General features: G+C 40.5%; 1 protein-coding gene across 1 annotated transcript in view; it reads left to right on the forward strand.

Annotated features, from left to right (window-relative positions):
• Positions 1-213: 213 nt before the first annotated feature.
• LOC121538293 (forkhead box protein J3-like) overlaps positions 214-17,827 on the forward strand; it is a 102,344-nt gene continuing 84,730 nt past the window's right edge. The window contains exons 1-2 of the mRNA XM_041846163.2: positions 214-464; positions 3,723-3,778. The gene's annotated coding sequence lies outside the window, so the exon portion shown is untranslated. The remainder of the gene's footprint in view (positions 465-3,722; positions 3,779-17,827) is intronic.

Genomic DNA, 17,827 nt, shown 5'->3' on the forward strand with positions numbered 1-17,827 from the left:
AAAGCAAAAACAAAAACAAAAAGTGTAGTATTATTATTATTAGCAAGTTGTTGTTGGCAATAACTAATTCCCCATTAAAAGTTAATTAAATATTTAATACCGGAACTAGTTATGTAGATGTGAAATATGTTGTCAGACTGTGGTGCATGGATTTGTCTTCAACGTGCTCCGGCTGGCATTGGAAGTAGTTCCGGTGGTTTAGCAAGAGAACTGAGTCGGGAGACGCGGTGGGATCCTGTTGTTGGAGAAGCAAACGCGAATAGCCGGGTGAAGAAGTCTCCAATTCATGGGACGCAATTGACCACAGCACGGGTCAATGTGACACGAGTATCGCATGGGGCATGCAACTTCAGTGACAGCCCTAGAACGTGAAGAAGCTCAGTCCTCGGAGGAAATGTTCAAGTGCAGCACTGGAACCGCTGAACCTCTGTAAAATTGTAACGGGTTCATAACCATCCACCCGGGTAAGTAAACTGAAGAATTGGGGAATGTCAGTAAGCAAGGCCGGGAGAAAATATCTCACATAACAAATGTAATTGAGCTTCGGGTTGCGTTGCGTACATGCCTTGACAGGTTGTCTCTCTCCCTGTCATGCATATAGACAGCCCATGTTATTTGAGGATAGCTTTGAATTCAACTTCCACAAGTTTTTTTCAGGGTGATCCTGGGTCGTGCTTATCTGATTGATTATGTTGTTTAATTGCCTTACAAGGAGCAGAATGACTGAAATTGAATTTAGAAATTGATCGAAACGGTTGCGCAAACATTCTGACATGTATGCATCAATGCATGCACTAGGCTACTTTTTAGACCTGCGTGAACTTCTGAAGTGGTGACATAGTGGGGTTCAAAATTATTGACACCCTTGATAAAGATGAGCAGAATTGACTGCATAAAATAAATAATTCAAATATTGAGCTATATTGTATGCAAAAAAAAATGGGAAATTATATTGTTTTATACTTATACAATTGCTCAGAGAAAGAGATTTTGTTAACAAGTAACGTTAATATTTTTGTTTCAAAAAAAGGTAGGGGAAAGAATGATTGACAACCCTGTTTTCAATACCTTTCAATACCTCACCATGTTTTATGAGTTGGAAAACACATGGGGAGGGATTTTAGACCATTCCTCCATTCAGAATCTTTCCAGATCCCTGATACCCTTCATTTGCGCTTATGGACTGCCCTCTTGAATTCAAACCACATAATTTCTGATTAATCAGTCTGTAATTAATTGGTATATACAAGCAGACACATTGGGGTGTAAATGTTCCTTACAAGCCAGAATGTTTAATAAAAATACATTTAAACTTACTCTACCGGTTGTCTGTGCGGTTCGTCCTTCAGATGCTCAAAATGTAGGACGAAATATCCACAGGAAAGTATTGTTTACCGGACTTTTTAGAGAGCTGGTAGGTATATGGTTCGGTCGGCTTGTATTTTCAATCTACTGACGCATGCTGCGTAAACACTTGCACAATATGTAAATTATAAACGTTAACCGAGCGTAACCAAACCATAGACCGAACGCCGCTCGCATTCAGTTGGCAGTGGCAAACCTAACGGCTCTTTAAAAAGTCTGGTAAACAGTACTTTCCTGTGGATATTTTGTCTCAAATTTCGAGCGGCTGAAAGAAAAATCTCACAGACAACCGGTAGAGTAAGTTGAAATGTAATTTTATTAAACATTCTGGCTTGTAAGGAGCATTTACAAAATATTGCATTCCAATGTGTCAGGCTGTATATACCAATTAATTGTGTATTACAACCTGATTAATCAGACATGTCCGGAGACTGAGATGGCCATTGCAATATTTAGATTTTGTGGCCTTATTAAAAAAAATTCTGTGGATTTTGATGTGTAATTGGGGTTATTGTCTTGCGGGGGAGGGTTCTTGAAATGTAACACCCAAACCATTTTTGCAATACAAAATTCTCCAGACCTCCAAGGAAGGTGTGACAGCGATGTGATTTTGGAGGTATGGCAACGCCAGACTACTACCAAGGATAATTTTACTACACTATACTGTATATACAAAAGTATGTGGACACCCCTTCAAATTAGTGGATTTGGCTATTTCAGCCCCACCCTATGCTAACGAGTGTATAAAATCAAGCACACAGCCATGAAATCTCCATACACAAACATTGGCAGTATAATGGCCTTACTGAAGAGCTCAGTGACTTTCAACGTGGCACCGTCATAGGATGCCACCTTTCCAACAAGTCAGGTCATCAAATTTCCGCCCTGCTAGAGCTTCCCCGGTCAACTGTAAGTGCTGTTATTGTGAGATGGAAACATCTAGGAGCAACAACAGTTCAGCCGCAAGGTGATAGGCCACACAAGTGCACAGAACGGGACTGCCGAGTGCTGAAGCACGTAGCGTGTAAAAATCGTCTGTCCTTGGTTGCAACACTCACTACCGAGTTCCAAACTGCCTCTGGAAGCAACGTCAGCACAAGAACTGTTCGTCAGGAGCTTCATGAAATGGGTTTCCATGGCTGAGCATCCGCACACAAGCCTAAGATCACCATGCGCAATGGCAAGCGTCGGCTGGAGTGGTGTAAAGCTCACCGCCAATGGACTCTGAAGCAGTGGAAATGCGTTCTCTGGAGTGATTAATCATGCTTCACCATCTGGCAGTCCGACGGACGAATCATACAATGATATTCTAGACGATTCTGTGCTTCCAACTTTGTGGCAACAGTTTGGGGAAGGCCTTTTCCTGTTTCAGCATGACAATGCCCCCGTGCACAAAGCGAGGTCCATAGAGAAATGGTTTGTCGAGATCGGTGTGGAAGAACGTGACTGGCCTACACAGAGCCCTGACCTCAACCACATTGAAGACCTTTGGGATGAATTGGAACACCGACTGCGAGCCAGGCCTAATCGCCCAACATCAGTGCCCGACCTCACTAATGCTCCTGTGGCTGAATGAAAGCAAGTCCCCGCAGCAATGTTCCAACATCTAGTTGAAAGCCTTCCCAGAAGAGTGGAGGCTGTTACAGCAGCAAAGGGGGAACCAACTCCTTAATGCCCATGATTTTGGAATGAGATGTTCGACGAGCAGGTGTTGACATACATTTGGTCATGTAGTGTATTTGATTTAGAATTTTAGGACCCCTGTAGGTATAAAATATCATATAAAACAATTTTTGATGAAACATTGAATTTGGCCTTACTGCTATTAGCCCATAGAAACTCTTTGAATAACAGATTCATACATGGAAAAACAGATTTAAATCGAAATGAAGTATGTTTTGAAGTGTCTGTCCTATATCTGAGAGATCTAAGAAAGCGCAGGAAAAAAGTAAAACATTTTTTTACCATGTAATTACCTGTATACCTTTTGACGTGGAAATGCCCTATTCCGGGTTACTTTCAGACAAGTCCTGTGACACTTGTGGGGGTCGTAGAACAAAACGGAGAACACCATCTTTCCATAGAGGGGTCATATTAATTTGTAGGCCAAACCGTACAGACGTTTTTGGGAGAAGACCGATATTCGAGATGTCTCCTGGGCTGACAAACATCGCTGTAGCTCAGCCACCTTTCATTGCAGATGCAGAAGGTCGACATTGGCGGATGCAGTGGATTAAGACGCAGCCAATGCAAAACAATATTTCTAGCTTAAACAGACAGATTTTGATGGGGATTTTTTTAAATCAAGCGGATAAAATATTATAATGTTATTATTTGATTTTTTTTTTTATGCCCAGGTCATGAGGATCCTTGATGATGTGAGGACTGAGGCAATTGAGTCTTCTGCCTAATGGTAAGTCCGCCAGTGGCTTTATCTCGAAGATGGCTGAAGAGGCACAGTTCGTTTTCTTGTTACAATTTAGCCATTTACGAACTCCATGGTTGAATGTGACATAGTCCTAAATTATGATTTAGTCATTTTGAAAGCATAACAAACTAAGCACAAGGAAGGAACCTGAAATACAAGAATGATGATGCATTGTTGAAGTGTAGGCTATTCACTGGTAGTGACAAGCTAACATCTGTAGCCGACAATAAACTATATTGGCACGTTTTTGTTTGAACAAAGACTATTAGCTTTCATGGCTTTTATGTCTGCTTTGAATACAGACCCTACTACTCAAATCATATTGCATTAGGCTATTTCTTTAGACGTGGATTTGGTCTATGAGTCGTACAACGAGCCTTGTCTTTTTTTATGTTTAAAAAAAGCTTACATGCATTTGGTGTTGCTGCATGTATTTAAGTCTTGAGAAAATCCAGTTTGCCATAGAGGAGTTGGGAATGACTCCTATCACATCACAACACTGCAGCTTCCAGCTACTGTAGAGACCCACATGATATATCATTGAACATAGGTGTACTGAAAAAAATGTCATGCTTAATCTTAACAGAACATTAAGTGAGAGGTTGAAAGATGCCTGGTTCCTGATTTGGATGCATCCCAAATTCCTATCAAGATGAGAGCTGTCTGAACAGATTTTTCTCATCATTATTTGTGCTGAGATTTACGTGCGGTCTTAAATAGTGTTGATTGAGGGTAATTTGGCGTTTTAATTGCAGAACAGCTGCCACTCTCTCTCTGCTGATTGCCATTGTAGACATTCTCAATAGATCACTCATAGACCCTTAAATGCCTCATTAAAATATGTTATGCAGATTCCCATTAAACTTTCTAAAAAGGAACCCTCATGTTTTCTGATTTCTATTTTATTCTCAGAGGTCATTATAATCACTGTCAATGACAGCAAATGCATCACCAAGAAATTAGGGATGCAGAATCAACCTACTTTTATTAAGTGAAATTGTTAAATTATGTTTTGTCTTTGGGCAAATCCACGGTAACGGAGATGTGCTGAGACTCATATTTTTCACTTTAAAATGTATGCCAAATAAAAAACATTGATTTTAAAAGTTCAACAAACCATACAACTCTATGCACAATGACTACTTTGAACACTTTACACAGTAAAAAAATATACAATAATTTACTGGAAAAACTGTGCAGATGCAAACTTTGTATCTGCGCAGTTCTTCCTGTAAATGTGTTTTTGTAAAATGTTCAGTGGTTATTGTTAAAAGTAGTTATTGTGCATAGAGTTGTATGGTTTGTTAAACTTCAAAATCAATGGTTTTTGTTTGGTTTACATTTTAAAGTGAAAAATCTGAGTCTCAGCGTAATTCCGTTACCATGGAATTGCCCCTTTTGCAGTTCTATGAATTGAAATGGCAGGTTCCTTTTTGTTTTGCTAGGCGTTGGGAAAATTATTTAATTAACTATAATTTATAATTTGCTTTCCATAATCTCATCAATACTATAGAGCTTTGTGAGAAGAAAGGGTGACATCCCTGACTGGGGCTCAAACACAGGTTCAAAGGCAGCGCCTGTAACCATTGCTTCAAGTTATCAGTCTTATGAACAGCAGATTTGTTACACTATCCCCACCAAACGGGAGATAGTGTCCAACGCTTCTCTATGCAAAGTTCCTTATGTCTACATGCATCGCTGATGGCTAGACCAGAGTGGTATACTACGAAGCAAGCTAGATCTACTCAGGCTTTTATAAAGCAAGCCTGCTTCAGTTAGCTAGCTTTTGTTAGCTTCACATTCCAGGTCAGGCTTCATCCGTACTACGACAGTGGATATTGCTTGTCCGTCTGCCGCTAACTCTAGCAGGCTTGTAACTGCGCGTCCATGTCACACATGGCTAATCGTACGCTGAACTCTTCATTGAGACAATGCTGAAACATCAATCCATGGGCGAGTTAGTGCCACATTTTCATTTGTGCCGAAATCAAAATGAAAGAAAAGTTATCTTGCAAATTCAGCAGGCTATGGTATGAAATAGGCTTTTATAAGTGCCGTCTTTATTTTATGACTTTATCATTAATGCAATCTTTGGTGTGCTTATCAATGCACAAGCACCTTTTCCCTCTCTTATCGCTCCTTTTCTGTGGAACAGCTTGTTGTGGCCATAGACATATACAGTGCATTTGGAAAGTATTCAGACCCCTTGACTTTTTCCACATTTTGTTACGTTACAGCCTTATTCTAAAACTGATTAAATGTTTGGCTTCATCAATATACGCACAATACCCCATAATGACAAAGCGAAAATGTGTAGAAATGTAGTAAAAAACAAAACATAAATACCTTATTTACATAAGTATTCAGGACCTTTGCTATGAGACTCGAAATTGAGCTCAGGTGCATCCTGTTTCCATTGATCATCCTTGAGATGTTTCTACAACTTGATTGGAGTCCACCTGTGGTAAATTTTAATTGATTGGACATGATTTGGAAAGGCACACACCTGTCTATATAAGGTCCCACAGTTGACAGTACATGTCAAAACAAAAAGAAAGCTATGAGGTTGAAGGAATTGTCCGTAGAGCTCAGAGACAGGTTTGTGTCAAGGCACAGATCTGGGGAAGGGAATTCTCTGGAGTGATGAATCATGCTTCACCATCTGGAAGTCCGACGGACGAATCATACAATGACATTCTAGACGATTCTGTGTTTCCAACTTTGTGGCAACAGTTTGGGGAAGGCCTTTTCCTGTTTCAGCATGACAATGCCCCCGTGCACAAAGCGAGGTCCACACACAAATGGTTTGTAGAGATCATTGTGGAAGAACGTGACTGGCCTGCACAGAGCCCTGACCTCAACCACAATTAACACCTTTGGGATTAATTGGAACACCGACTGCGAGCCAGGCCTAATCGCCCAACATCAGTGCCCGACCTCACTAATGCTCTTGTGGCTGAATGGAAGCAAGTCCCCACAGAAATGTTCCAACATCTAGTGGAAAGCCTTCCCAGAAGAGTGGAGGCTGTTATAGCAGCAAAAGGGGGAACCAACTCCTTAATGCCCATGATTTTGGAATGAGATGTTCGACGAGCAGGTTTTGACATACTTTTGGTTGTGTAGTGTATTTGATTTAGAATTTTAGGACCCCTGTAGGTATAAAAAATCATATAAAACAATTATTTGATTAAACATTGAATTTGGCCTTACTGCTATTAGCCCATAGAAACGCTTTGAATAACAGATTCATACATGGAAAAACAGATGTAATAGAAATTAAGTATGTTTTGAACTGTCTGTCCTATATCTGAGAGATATAAGAAAGCGCAGGAAAAAATAAACAGTTTTTTACCGTGGAATTACCTGTACACCTTTGACGTGGAAATGTCCTATTCCGGGTTACCTTCAGACGAGTCTTGTGACACTTGTGGGGGTTGTAGAGCAAAATGGAGAACACCGTCTTTCCATAGAGGGGTCATATTAGGTCGAAGCCATGAGGTCGAAGGAATTGTCCGTAGAGCTTGTGTCGAGGCACAGATCTGGGGAAGGGTACCAAAACATTTCTGCAGCACTGAAGGTCCCCAAGAATACAGTGGCCTCCATCATTCTTAAATGGAAGAAGTTTGGAACCACCAAGACTCTTCCTAGAGCTGGCCGCCCAGCCAAACTGAGCAATCGGGGGAGAAGGGTCTTGGTCAGGGAGGTGACCAAAAACACGATGGTCACTCTGACAGAGCTCCAAAGTTCCTCTGTGGAGATGGGAGAACCTTCCAGAAGGACAACTATCTCTGCATCATTCCACCAATCAGGCCTTTATGGTAGAGTGGCCAGACGGAAGCCACTCCTCATTAAAGGCACATAACAGCTCGCTTGGAGTTTGCCAAAAGGCACCTAAAGGACTCTCAGACCATGAGAAACAAGATTCTCTGGTCTGATGAAACCAAGATTGAACTCTTTGGCCTGAATGCCAAGCATCACTTCTGGAGGAAACCTGGCACCATCCCTACGGTGAAGCATGGTGGTGGCAGCATCATGTTGTGGGGATGTTTTTCAGCGGCAGGGACTGGGAGACTAGTCAGGACCGAGGGAAAGATGAACGGAGCAAAGTACAGAGATCCTTGATGAAAACCTGCTCCAGAGTGCTCAGGACCTCAGACTGGGGCTAAGGTTCACCTTCCAACAGGACAACGACCCTAAGCACACAGCCAAGTCTCAAAGTACTTGAGTGGCCCATCCAGAGCCCGGATTTGAACCAGATCTAACATCTCTGGAGAGACCGGAAAATAGCTGAGCAGCGACACTCCCCTCCCATCCTGACAGAGCATGAGAGGATCTGCAGAGAAGAATGGGAGAAACTCCCCAAATACAGGTGTGCCAAGCTTGTAGCGTCATACCCAAGAAGACTCGAGGCTGTAATCGCTGCCAAAGTTGCTTCAACAAAGTATTGAGTAGAGGCTCTAATATTTCAGATTTCTAAAAAATATATTTGAAAATAATTCTAAAAACCTGTTTTTGCTTTGTCATTATGGGGTATTTTGTGTAGATAGATTTTTCCACACAAAATGTGGAAAAAGTCAAGGGGTCTGAATACTTTCCGATTGCACTGTAATAGAAGGGTTTTGGAACCTCTAACCCTGGCAATTTGACTGTTAAACTCATGAGTACATTTACATTTTAGTCATTTAGCAGACGCTCTTATCCAGAGCGACTTACAGTTAGTGAGTGCATACATTTTTATTTTTCATACTGGCCCCCCGTGGGAATGGAACTCACAACGCCATGCTCTACCAACTGAGCTACACGGGACACTAGCAATGGCTGCCAGTCTTGACTTGAATGGGAACTGCCATCTATGGATTATATGTACAGTATATGGTTGGTTGCAGCTGTCAGTTTGCCTTTCGCAAATTTCAAAATACAATTGTGCTAAAAAAGCATGCAGTTTGGAAAGTAAATGCAGTCATTGCTAAATGTGTAACGTGATAGATGTTTGTTTTTTACACACAAACATTTGATTAATAAAATATTGAATCAGTCGTCCTCCTCAAATGAAGGGGATGATGGCACAATCTTTGCGAAGGGACGGTATCTGATTTCATTGGTCCTCAAATTGTGTCTTTGACCTTTATTATTGATAAATAGAGTTAGCCCTGAGTTACCCTGCAGGTTAGTTCTGAAGGATTTGTTGCCATAGAAATGTACCTGGCTAAAAGGTGAGCCACTTTCGTGGTACCGGTTATCCAGAGTTGAACTCAGAGTTGGCCAAAGTTATCTCGCTAACTCCTCAAACCTGATTCCTAGTATAGGGCTCTGGTTATCCTCATTCCGACACCATTGTAGCGATTCCAGGGGAGAAAGTTTGAGTTAAACAACATTAAGTATAAAAAATAGAAACTAGGCCTACAGGTATTTGCCAAAATAAAGGAAACACTTGAGTGAATGAGGGATACAAAGTATATTGAAAGCAGGTGCTTCCAAAAAAAAGTGATACGCGCAACTCTGGCCGTTTTTAAAGTTTACTCCGTTTGCTACTTGAGTCTTCTCTCTGTCTGCTTGGTCAGATGCTGATTTCCACTATGCTTCCAATATAAATCCACAAGCGTTCTATAATTACATTATTAGTTTGTATCTATATAGCCTCGTTATTGTTGTTTTTTATTGTGTTACTTTTTATTTTATTTTTTACTTTAGTTTATTGAGTAAATATTTTCTTAACTCTATTTCTTGAAATGCATTGTTGGTTAAGGATTTGTAAGTACGCATTTCATGGTAAGGTCTACACCTGTTGTATTCGGTGCATGTGACAAATACAATTGGATTTGATTAGATTTTATCTTACTGTCTACAAACAGCTACTTTGTAATTTCTTAGCAAGTTGTGGCTAAAATAAATATTTTTAGCCGCTAATGCTAATTGCTAGTGGGCTGGCTAGCTAAATGTACAAACAGTCAGAGCAAACCTAGCTAGATAATACAGCCTGGTACCAGTGCTGGTATATGCCTAGATCACCATGTTTGAGCAACAGTATCTTCTAAATCCGAGAGAAATAGGCAAAGCATGAATATGTTAGCTAGCGCTGGCTAGCTACATGAAGTCAGAGAGGAAGAAGCGAAGCGAGAGGAATAACTGGGCCCAAAATCTGTTTTCTCCAGCAGGTGCCATTTTTTCCATTTGTTTTGCTCACCAAGCGAGGAGCTTTTGTATGGTCAATGAGTGTCGAATTTTAACAAAAAATGTAATGTCTTATTTGCTATGTGTGGCTTATTTGATCAAACAGAGGTTTCCTAGTGCTTAGGTTGTTACGAGTGTACTGATATAAGTAGGACACGTGACATCCCGGCAACTTTGAGAAAAAACACTTTATATCAGTGTTGTGCTTGTTGATCACACATGTATCTGCCCTCTCATTGGCTAGAATGGTCCCAGCTGATCTTCCCGACTGCCTTCCATTTTTAAGACATTTATTTTCATTGTTAGAGCGGCCACTTGAGTATCTGGTCAATATTATGGATCACCTGTGATGAAGTAAGAGAAAACATGTAATGTAACATCTAATTAGGGTCCCCTGGGAAACACTGACCAACAACGCTTTGGTTCCTACATTGTCCCAATAATTAATCCCTGGCTTTTTCATTTGTTGTCATATCAAACAACAATATATTCCATGTGCTGCCCACTATATTTACAACTATAGAATTTGAATAATCATTCTATTTCCATGATTCCAACAGTTCACCAATTAATTTGGCCTTGACGTTTTGCCCATATCATCCAGCCTTACGTGGCACAGTGTGGAAATTATAACAAATTAGTGCAGGAAAGGCAGAAATTTATGAAAATAATTTTTGGTTGAAGTTGGATTGAACAGTATAAAAAATCTGAATGGAGAACGTCCCATTTAAAATAACTTATAATTTATGTGTTGCCACCCTAGGTCAATTAGCTACCCATAAAGCATATTTAGAACTTTAATTATTAAAAAACATAAAATACCGTAAACATTTTGAAAAATATCATATGATATTTTGGCCATATCGCCCACCCCTAGGGTGTGTGTGTCAGTCACCAGATCTCAACCCAATTGAACACTTACAGTTGAAATACATTTTTCAACCACTCCACAAGTCGGTTAGGACATCTACTTTGTGCATGACACAAGTAATTTTTCCAACAATTGTTTACAGACAGATTATTTCACTTATAATTCACTGTATGACAATTCCAGTGGGTCAAAAGTTTACATACACTAAGTTGACTGTGCCTTTAAACAGCTTGGAAAATTCCAGAAAATGATATCATGACTTTAGAAGCTTCTGATAGGTTAATTGACATAATTTGAGTCAATTGGAGGTGTACCTATGGATGTATTTCAAGGCCTACCTTCAAACTCAGTGCTTCTTTGCTTGACATCATGGGAAAATCAAAAGAAATCAGCCAAGACCTCAGAAAACAAATTGTAGACCTCCACAAGTCTGGTTCATCCTTGGGAGCAATTTCCAAATGCCTGAAGGTACCACGTTCATCTGTACAAACAATAGAACGCAAGATAAACACCATGGGAGCACACAGCCGTCATACCGCTCAGGAAGGAGACGCTTTATGTCTCCTAGAGATGAACGTACTTTGGTGCGAAAAGTGCAAATCAATCCCAGAATAACAGCAAAGGACCTTGTGACGATGCTGGAGGAAACAGGTGCAAAAGTATCTATATCCACAGTAAAATGAGTCCTATATCGACATAACCTGAAAGGCCGCTCAGCAAGGAAGAAGCCACTGCTCCAAAACAGCCATAAAAAAGCCAGACGACGGTTTGCAACTGCACATGGGGACAAAGATCGTACGTTTTGGAGAAATGTCCACTTGTCTGATGAAACAAAAATAGAACTGTTTGGCCATAATGACCATCGTTATGTTTGGAGGAAAAAGGGGTACACTTGCAAGCCGAAGAACACCATCCCAACCATGAAGCACGAGGGTGGCAGCATCATGATGTGGGGGTGCTTTGCTGCAGGAGGGACTGGTGCACTTCACAAAATAGATGGCATCATGAGGAAGGAAAATTATGTGGATATATTGAAGCAACATCTCAAGACATCAGTCAGGAAGTTAAAGCTTGGTCGCAAATGGGTCTTCCAAATGGACAATGACCCCAAGCATACTTCCAAAGTTGTGGCAAAATGGCTTAAGGACAACAAAGTCAAGATATTGGAGTGGCCATCACAAAGCCCTGACCTCAATCCTATAGAAAATGTGTGGGCATAACTGAAAAAGCGTGTGCGAGCAAGGAGGCCTACAAACCTGACTCAGTTACACCAGCTCTGTCAGGAGGAATGGGCCAAAATTCACCCAACTTATTGTGGGAAGCTTGTGGAAGGCTACCCAAAACGTTTGACCCAAGTTAAACAATTTAAAGGCAATGCTACCAAATACTAATTGAGTGTATGTAAACTTCTGACCCACTGGGAATGTGATGAAATAAATAAAAGCTGAAATAAATCATTCTCTCTACTATTATTCGGACATTTCACATTCTTAAAATAAAGTGGTGATCCTAACTGACCTAAGACAGGGAATTTTTACTAGGATTAAATGTCAGGAATTGTGAAAAACTGAGTTTAAATGTATTTGGCTAAGGTGTATGTAAACTTCCGACTTCAACTGTATGGGAGATTCTGGATTGCCGCCTGAGCCGGCGTTTTCCACCACCTTCAACAAAATGCCAAATGAAGGAATTTCTATTGGAAGAATGGTGTTGCATCCCTCCAGTAGAGTTCCATACACTAATAGAATCTACACGAAGGTACATTGAAGCTGTTTTGGTGGCTCGTGGTGGCCCAACGGCCTATTAAGACACCTAATTCACATTTACATTTACGTCATTTAGCAGACGCTCTTATCCAGAGCGACTTACAAATTGGTGCATTCACCCTATAGCCAGTGGGATAACCACTTTACAAATATATATATATTTTTTTATTTAATTTTTTTGGGGGGGGGGTAGAAGGATTACTTTATCCTATCCCAGGTATTCCTTAAAGAGGTGGGGTTTCAAATGTCTCCGGAAGGTGGTGAGTGACTCCGCTGTCCTGGCGTCGTGAGGGAGCTTGTTGGTGTTTCCTTTATTTTGGCAGTTACCTCTATATGCTTAGTTCAAGTTTGGTTCGTTTGATTACAGTGCCATGCATCGAAACAAACAAGATATCCTGATAAGCTCTTTGGTCGAACTGTAATGCTATAATACTGACTATATTATTTGCATAGGAGTATAGATGTCTGCAAATTATACATTTAAAGTAAAGCTCCAAATCAGACGACACGACTATGAAATTGTGCAATCGTTTCTCCAAGGTGGGAATGTTCCCACCTTTGCATACCAATTTGATCATTTGGAATTCCAGTCCTTTATCCCTGAAAGCATTACTAAATGCTCCCCTTGTTAAAGTGATTATTCAAATGACCTGCCATTAGTTGGAGTAACAGACCCCTGCAGGTAAATTGACTCCAGAACAAGCTCAATGTGCTTTCAAGTCTCCATTCTGCTTGGGCTATTCCCAGCATGTACTCTTATCATGGACGTGTTCACAGTCCATCCATGCCTACAGTGCTGTATCTTTTTTTAAATATATGTTTTAGGATTTTTTTATTAGACAGAGACAGGGAAGAGAGACAGGAAAGCTATTAGGAGAGATGCTATGCTATAAGGGTGTGGGCCGGATTCTAATTTACGCCAGCACCGGCGTACATGTGTGCTCCAAAGGCAGTGGCAGTAACCGTTAGACCACCTCAGGCCACTACTGTGAAGTACCTTTTAAATGTATCCTACCTCTTGTGCAGCACGATGAACCGGCAAGGTAGCCTAGCGGTTAAGAGCATTGGGCCAGTAACCGAAAGGTCACTGGTTCGAATCCCTGAGCCAACTAGGTGAAAAATCGGTCGATGTGCTCTTGAGCAAGGCACTTAACCCTAATTGCTCTGGATAAGAGCGTCTGCTAAATTACTAAAATGTAAAATGAGGGAGAGGAAATCATATTACTAGCAGTGTGTACATTGATATTATTGTTCTGTGGGTGCTGCAGTTGAGACCAGGGACTTCTAGATGGATCTGAACATCCATGCTGTCATCGTGGTCAGGGCCCTTACAAACTGTTGCACATCACCAGAATCCAAATTGATGAAGTGCTTTTCAACCGTTAGAACAGGGGTCTCAGACCTTTTCTAGCATGAGAGCTTCTTTAAAAAAATGATACTTTTCTTCTAGCTTTCAAATAGGCACATTCTTCTCTTCTCCTCTCCCCTGCAACTCTTCTTGGGTCTTTAGTGTACAAGAGAAAGTAGTGCACTATGTTTTCTGTCAACATACCTGGTAAAATAATGATTAATAAACAACTCTGACATGCTGACCACACTGCACACATTGTTATTCAATCATTGCACCCACACTGCTCGCGCGCGTCAACGAGTGTCTGCGTGGCCAGCCGCTAAAATAGAACTTGGTTCTATTTGTGACGCTCAATGCGCTGCAAGTCCTGCCTCTCCCATCTCCTCATTGGTTTTTAGGAGCACCCACGTGGGTGATTGAAAGATGAACTGAGGTCTATGCTCCAGTCCAGTTGGTTGTGGTATACCCTGATGAAGACAGCTTGTCTGTCGAAACGTTAGCTATTAGGTTATTAAATGATTGCATCTGAGCTCCTAGAGCGTGCGGCTCTCCTTTTCTTTTTCAAGTGTTCTACTCTGTTAGCCAGCACCTCGCCTAAATAGGTGTGCGTTTCTTTCGCCTCCAAATGGTTGTGGTAATGCACCATAAAGTTTGTTGCCAACCGCCATATAAAGTCCAAAGAAGAAGAAGAAGCCTGAAGGAGGAGAGATTACTAGAAAAAAAACTTTTACCATTTTATCTGTGGATTAATTGTCAGAGTAGAGGACCTTGTGCATTTCAGGTAATAATAATAATAATAATATGCCATTTAGCAGACGCTTTTATCCAAAGCGACTTACAGTCATGCGTGCATACATTTTTTTTGTGTATGGGTGGTCCCGGGGATCGAACCCACTACCTTGGCGTTACAAGCGCCGTGCTCTACCAGCTGAGCTACAGAGAATAACAACCCAATGTTTATATCCCAGGACAAATTAGCTAGCAACAGCAAGCTAGCTAGCTAAATTGCCATAAATGTTTAATGCTTTTCAACCTGTCCCAAAATTAATATAATTGGTTCAGAGTTTATTTTTATATTTCAACCTGCGTGTCCTGATCGCGTCTGGTGTGGGGGGACAAAATCAACTTGCGCTCGTGCGGTCTGGGTAGCATGTAAGGGGGTCCTATAAAATCTTTGCTTTTTTTTCTCAAATTACGTTTGATATTTTCCCAAATTGTGTTTTCTCAGTTAAAATGTTCCTGGTTTTAGATTTTTTTGTTTTTCACTCTCAAAACTACGATTGTTCATAGATAAAAAAAATAAAATAATGAAAAACGAAATAGGATGTTCTGAGTCCATGTCAATGCTTAAATCACTTAAGAAGAAAAACATTTTTAGGTCTGGAAGAAAACTAAAACACTTTTTTTTTTGAGTGTTGTTCCCCTTTAATTGCTCATCTAGCCATTTCAATTGTGCATCTAGCAAGTGAGGAATGTGCCGGTCTAACAATGGTTATGTAGGCCTGCTACTGCTGCTGATTTCATGGCAAAGTTTACAAATAACAAATATACTTACTCATTATATACTTTTGCCAGGTAAGTAGGTAGGTAAGCCTACTTTGCAGTTAACATTTAATTGAGAAGGTTTTGGGAAAAGTATTTCTGTCAATCCACAAGGCGGTTATCACATCAACTGGCTACACATGGAGTGATAGACAAACGTGCACACCACACAGACAGACGGGCAATATTGCTGGAAATTAATTGGCAGATATTGTGTTAAGTTTGGCTTTTTAAGCCAATAGTGGCTAACTAGGGGTGGGATAATGTCAGTGTCGCGTTGATTAGTTAGTAGCTGGGAGCTTGCGGTGTTTAATACTTGTGAGATTTGTTTATGACAGTTTGCGGTGGAAAACATGAAAAATTGCGTGTACCTTCAGAATTGTTTGGTGAGCTCCTCATATGTGGGCCAGTGGCTCGCGATCGACCTTTTGGAGACCGCTGTGTTAGAAAGACCTTTTCAGATTTCTTTAGAAAAATGTGTTCTGTCATTTCAAATTTAGAGAAAGACTTCAGATAAGTGGGACTCATTACGTTTAAATGTCACGTGTAGAACTGGTTTAGGAGAACTGAACTGGCATTTGCAAACTTCTTAGTGCTGCCAACACCCTATGCAACTAGTGAGAAGAACACAGAAGCTCCACTTCTGAACTCTGTAAAACCTTGGGTTGACAGTAGTGTATTATTGCATTGTACTGGTTGTTTTTTAATGAGGAACAATTGTCAGCCTATTTGCATGTAAAACAATGTAATTATAAACAACCATCAAAAGATGTAATACTTCTAAAACATGTAAATGACTCCCCATTATAAAGTGCAACAAAACCAAAGCCATTCCTTCAAGCGAATGCCTCTAGGTTTTGGGGGTGTTCCATTATTAATGCTATTCAGAAGCCAAACTTTTTTAGGTTGGCGAAGTTGGGCGCTTTAATCTATTTTTGCTGTAAATCAATGCATTTTTAAAGAGGACTACTGAATATTGGTGGATGTGGGATTTCAGTTGATTTCCAGAGGTGATGCGGTGCTGTAGCCTTTACTGTGCAGAGCGTGAGTTCATATAGAGCATCCTTCCCTCTCCTGGGACCTCTCGTAGGGGGAGTGTGCCGAAATGCTGCACTCCCATATTTTATTTATGGTAAAAGACGCCTTTTGAACTTTCCCGTTCTCAGGATTTCAAGTTGCGATAGCTTTTTCCTTGTTCTCGTGGTATGTCGATGGGTTGCAACCTCTTCTATCCTGGTAGCCGTTTTTAGGTGTTACTGTGTATCTGTGTAGGCTAGATATTTGATTCTAAGTTACCTACTGTAAAATATGGTGGTGATTCTTTGATATTATGGGGCTATTTTGCTTTTGCTTCCACTGGTCTTGAGGCCCTTGTTAAGGCCAACGGCATCATGAACTTTACCAAGTACCAGGACATTTTAGCCAAAAACCTGGTTGCCTCTGCCAGGATGTTGAAACTTGACTGCATATGGATCTTCCAGCGAGACAATAACACCAAGCACACATAAAAATCCTAAAATAAATGGTTAATTGACCACAAAATCAACATTTTGCAATGGCCATCTCGTTATTCGGACTTGAACCCCATTGAAAACCTGTGGTTTGAATTGAAGGGGGCAGTCCATAAGTGCAGACGAAGGATATAAAGGACCTGGAAAGGTTCTGTATGGAGGAATTTCCCAATGTGTTCTCCAATCTCATAAAACATTTTAGAAAAAGGCTCAGTGTCATTATCTTCGCAAGGGGAGGGTGCTGGAGTATTATAAACAGGGGTGCTAATAATTTTGACCCTTATGTTTTTTTATGACGTATTATTCTTTGTAAGTATTTTTTAGTATATACAGTACCAGTCAAATGTTTGGACAAACCTACTCATTCCAGGGTTATTCTTTATTTTTTACTATTTTCTACATTGTAGAATAATAGTGAAGACATCAAAACTATGAAATAACACATATGGAATCATGTAGTAACCAAAAAAGTGTCCAACAAATCAAAATATATTTTATATTTGAGATTCTTCAAAGTAGCCACCCTTTGCCTTGATGACAGCTTTGCACACTCTTGGCATTCTCTCAACCAGCTTCATGAGGTAGTCACCTGGAATGCATTTCAATTAACAGGTGTGCCTTGTTAAAAGTTAATTTGTGGAATTTCTTTCCTTCTTAATGCGTTTGAGCCAATCAGTTGTGTTGTGACAAGGTAGGGGTGGTATACAGAAGATAGCCCTATTTGGTAAAAGACCAAGTCCATATTTCATGGTCAAATTGCTGCAAGGAAACCACTACTAAATGACACCAATAATAAGAAGAGACTTGCTTGGGCCAAGAAAC

The sequence above is a fragment of the Coregonus clupeaformis genome, chromosome 24 (genome assembly GCF_020615455.1).
Source record: "Coregonus clupeaformis isolate EN_2021a chromosome 24, ASM2061545v1, whole genome shotgun sequence".
Lineage (NCBI taxonomy): Eukaryota > Metazoa > Chordata > Actinopteri > Salmoniformes > Salmonidae > Coregonus > Coregonus clupeaformis.